This window comes from Chelonoidis abingdonii, chromosome 3, assembly GCF_003597395.2.
Source record: "Chelonoidis abingdonii isolate Lonesome George chromosome 3, CheloAbing_2.0, whole genome shotgun sequence".
In the NCBI taxonomy this organism is placed as follows: domain Eukaryota; kingdom Metazoa; phylum Chordata; order Testudines; family Testudinidae; genus Chelonoidis; species Chelonoidis abingdonii.
Genome location: NC_133771.1, coordinates 185,339,012 through 185,343,939, shown reverse-complemented (window position 1 = coordinate 185,343,939; position 4,928 = coordinate 185,339,012).

Sequence of the window (4,928 nt, the reverse complement as noted above, 5' to 3'; positions counted from 1 at the left end):
CTTTGCAATGATTTTGTAGTTTCGTGTTGAGGAGCGAGCATGGATGCAATTCCGTAAGTCGCGGAGCGTCGTCCCCCTCTTTTGGCAATAGGCGAGCACGGCTCGCCTGCACAGAGAGGGAGGACCCCGCCTCTGCAAAGGACTCGCGCCCAGACGGTGGACAGGTCTGCGGCTGAGAACGTCCCAGAGGCCCGCGGTAGAACTCTGACGGTCAAGCCCGTCCATGCCCCGGGAGATTTATGTGGGCATGCGACGAGGGCTCCGAGAACTCGCGCAGAGTTGAGAGGCAGCTCTAGCCCGCGTCCTCGGTCGGCCCGTGCCGACTAGTCGGGAGCCCGTCCACAGAGTAACTTCTGCAAAGCGTTAGGAATCGGTCGGATGCCGGGGAGAACAAGGCGGCCACGTAGAAGGCCCTGGCCCTCCCGGCACATCTACCGCCGGGTCCGTGAGGGGGGTTGCCGCCTCCGCCAGGAGGCACGGTGACGTGTTTCTTGGCCCCTTCCTTTTCTCCAGGTGCTAGAAGAAGCGTGAGCCGCGGTCCATCTCCCGGAAGGAGGCGGATGCCGATCGAACAAAAGCTCCCCGGGCCCGATGGTCCTCAAGGGCCTCGGAGCTTCACTCCTCTCGCTTCTCCGCGCACACTCCGCAGAGGATGGATCCTGGGGCGCGCGGCCAGACGCCGTTCTCCCGGCTCCAATAGACCTCCCGCTCCAGCTCTGCTCTATGGCGCATCCCTCCGCCGGCTGCGCCCTCGGTGTAGTCACGGCAGCAAGAGCCGGACTCGCACCTTCCCCAGATCCCACCACCCGCTGCGCCGCAGGAAAAGGCCGCCGCTGCCCTTCACCAGGCCAGCCAGAACTCCCGGAAGGGACGCACAAGCCCGCATCCTCCAGCAAACTATTATTAAAAGTGCCAATAGGCCGGCCCGGCCTCTCCGCGCAAGAGGGTGTCACGGTTGGCAGATGGTGATCCGAAAAGGGGGGCGGTCCGAACGCCGGAGAGAGTGGGCCCGTAAAGAGGTGGAAACGTGATGATAAATGCGGTCCAGCCGGAGTGCGCACGACCGATGGGCCTCCACCCGACGAAGGTGAAACGTGAAAACGTCGTCCGGGTGCGTGGTCGCGCCAGACGTCCACCATGGGAGCTGGCGTTCGACAATCTCCCGGAGGACGTCCGCGGCGGCTGTTGCACTGCTCGGTCCCCGAGCGGTCCCGTTCCTCAAGGGTTATTAAAATCCCCTCCAGGACCAGCACTCCCGAGGATCCAGGGAGCGAGAAAGGCGGACGCCTGCTGATAAAAACGCAACCTCTCCGGGCCACGATGTCGGGCATAAACATTGACGAAATTGACCACAAGCCCCTCCATGCGGACCGGAGGTGCAGCAGGCGGCCCGGCACAGCCTCAGCGACCCCCAGCACCTTTCGGGCGTAGGTCGGGGAGAACAAGCTCCGCCACCCCGGATCCGCCAAACCGAGAAGTGGCTAAAGTTAGCCTCGTTCCCCCACTCCAGCCGCCAGCTAGCTTCAGCGGCCGGATCCGTATGCGGTCTCCCTGCAGGAAAATCACAGAGAACCCCCTCCCGAAGGTAGGGAGAGCACCTAGGTTCCTGCGGAGACCCATCTACAGCCCGTGTTTAACGTTGCCAAAGATATGTTGCCATGAGAGGCTGGGGATCCTCGCCAGCGACACGCCACAGCCTCCGGCAAGGCGCGCAGCATCCGTGACCTTACCCCGTATGACTAACGAGTGTCACGGAAGAGGCGGACCCGCTTTTGGTAGGCCGCGGCGGCCTGCTCCGTCCTCTTCCCTCCCCCATGAGGGCCCTCGCGGGCCCGGCAGGGACCTGCATGGAAATCCCCCAGCGCTGGAGCGCAAGATGGACTTTGTTACGGGAGCCACGAGTCCTCGAGGAAACTCCCGCAGCTCCTCCCTTCAGCGCAGGGGGGCGGGGTCACCGACCGATGACTGTTCCCCAGTGGGGCCCCGTCACAGCCGGCCCCCACGTGGCCCACACGCAGGCGGGCAGGCAGGGGCAGACCCCCGACGTGCGGTCCGATGGGCGACGCCACGCGAACCCGCCCTGCTCCCCTCGGATTCAACAAGCGGGTGGACGGAAGGAGAAACAGCAGCCCCTCGGTGGGTCGGGAAAGGAAAAACCTAGCGGAACCGCACCCTGGTGGGCATCCCAGGGCGGGCACTGGGCATCAAGGAGGTGGGGGGACAAGACAGGCTAAACAGGAGTAGGGCGTGGTGATTCAGGAGAGAAATCTGCGGAAGGGGCAGAGACGGAGATCTGAGGCCCCAATAGGTGAGCCACTGGACGTGGCTCCTTACTGGTCAGGCTCAGGGATCTGGGAAGTGGGAAGGGGACCCCTAATGATGCTGGGCCGCAGCCGAGTGGCACGTGGGGCAGGCCTCAGGCATCTGGAGATAGAAGTTCGTCAATGGAGGTCCCCGCCAGGAAAGAGGGCGGCGTTCTCCACCACCCAAGAAGGATACCCTGGAACCGGTTCCCGGCAGCGTCGGCACTGGCCGTCGCCTTAATGGGGCTCGGCGGCCGCAACAGAGGGCCACCCGCAGCGCCCCCCAGGGTCGACGGAGGAATCCAGGACCCTCAGAGTGGAGCAGAAGTAGCGTAAGGGGAAAGGACCTCGGGACGGGGACCGGGTGAGGTACGCCCAGATCGAGGCCCGCTGGCACGAGGGTCGTCCTCCCCCTGCCGTGACTGGGCGTCAGCCCAGGCGCCTCGATCTCCTCAAATGATGGAAGGGAGATTGCCCTCCACCACCCCAGGGCCCTACTCGCTTAGCACCCGAGTGGACACCCCACCTCGCACTCGCAGAGCACGCTTGAGTGGGAGGGGGTGAAGAAGAGGCTCCCTCGGGGCTTTCCCGGAAGGGACCCGGAGGTAGGGGCGGCGTACCTCCGGTGCTGCCACGATGTCCCCAGCCTCACCACAAAGTGGAGTCATCAGGGGGCAAGGCGGAAGGCTCGTCATCGGCGCCCCCTTCCTGCTCTTCCGGGGGGCCTCTGCAATCTGCAGGGTTTTAACGAGACTCGAGCCTTCGCTGCCCCGCTTCCCCTCGCCACTTAAAGACCAGCCCTCCCATGCACCATCCGGGGGCTGGCTAACAGGGGTCGGATTAGGGGGCAGGGCATGGCTCAGGAACTCCAGGAGGCAGTGGGGGACGGCCAGAAGTGAGGGAAGATTCCCGTGGATAAGCCCTCTCCACGCCCGGACCAGTATCCCCGCTGCACCCTCCTCACAGCGATGGCCGAGAAGAGGAGGAGGCAAGCTTCGGGTGCCGGGAAGCCAGGGTGCCGGCCGATGAACAGCGGCCGCACCGTGCCGGGGCTCAGGTCCCGGACGCCTCCTCCGTACTGGGGCCAAGGGGCATCCATCCGGATGCTGGCCCCATCGCCGCAGAGGTAGCACCGGGCCTCCCCTGTCGAGTAGTGCACCCGGGTAGGGCCCCTGGTAGGGACCAGGGAAAGCGAACCCCTCGAGCGGCCTCCCCGCCACGCGCCGCCGGCGCAGTTGAAGCTGCACTTTGCCGGCGGAACTGAGAGGACGTTGACGGAGGGCGGGCGTCCTTGCAGCCAAGGGGAGAGGGCTGCATGACGGAAGATGGGGTGCCCCCAGCTGCGCAGAAAAGGGCGGGCAACAGGGCGGCATTGCGCAGGAAAGGCAGGACGGAGGTCAGGACTCAAGCGGACCCGCCAGCGTCTTCCAACCGCCCCCCCGCTCCAGGGGACGAAACACGCCCCCGTACGCTTAGGCCCCTCTCTACCGCCTCCTGGTGCGGCGTCCTCGATGCGAGAAGAAGACCACCTTCCCGTACATTTTTGGAGGCGCCACGATGGCCGTGGGCCCCACCACCTCCTCCAACCCCCCAACGAGTAATCGTGCGGGCGGCACCAGGAGGCCAACGGACGCCGTGTTTCCTGGTCAAGTGGGAAAGGCGTCCCCGGTCTGCTGAGATTGGTGGAAGCCGGTGTTTGAGGAGCGGCGGCAGGCGGGGGGGCCGCCGCCACTCTGGTATGCCTTTGGGGCCGGAGGGAGGACACCCGCCACAGCTGGTGTATAACAGCGGGGATGGGATCCTGCAGCCGGGAGCGGGCCATGCAGGGGCAGGTTCCGCCTGGAGGGCCTGCCTCTTTTAGCGGCCCCTTACCCTTCTTCCCACCCCGACCCTTCCCACCGCTGGGGGAAGCTCCCCCGAATCGAAGTGTGACCCACAGCGAGGTCTCCCCGGTTACTCGCCGCTGCCAGGCCCCACTAGGGTCGGTGGTAGGTGGATCGGGCAGCGGCGGTCGAGGCATGGGCTTGGGCAGTGGGACACCGGGGGCAGGTGGAGGAGGGCAGTGGAGCATCGCGTGGGGTCTCCCCCGCCGACGTCCCACGCCATAACGAGAGCCGGGGAGGGGACAAACAGCGTAGGAGGGAAGGAGAGGCAGGCGACCACCCTCCCCGCTAGCGCTGCAGGCAGGGAGGGTGCCAAGAAAGGAAGGCCCAAAGAGGTGCGGAGCCAGCAAGGACCCAGGGGTGGAAGATGAAGGACCACCGACGTGCAAGGGAGTTCCAGCTCCTCAGTTTGCACTGGGGATTTCAGGGGGGACATGGCGATGGGCGGGGGTGCATGTGGGAACAAGGGGAAACTCAAATGGCGGGCGAAGGGCACAAGCGCATGGGGGGGCGTGCCGCACAAGGGGAGGGACAATCAGGGCTGGGGGAGCACAGGGTGGGGAGAAGGGCTAGTGCGGTACTCATCCTGTATGATTGGGGTCCAGAGGGACCCACGGGAATAGCCTGCAGTCGCTGGGCAAAACTAGCAGGGCCACAGAGGGAAATAGGTGGGGCGGGACAAAAAGGAAAGCGGCCAGTTATTGGGGAGGTGGAAGTGGTGGCCCATCAGCACTGGCGAAAG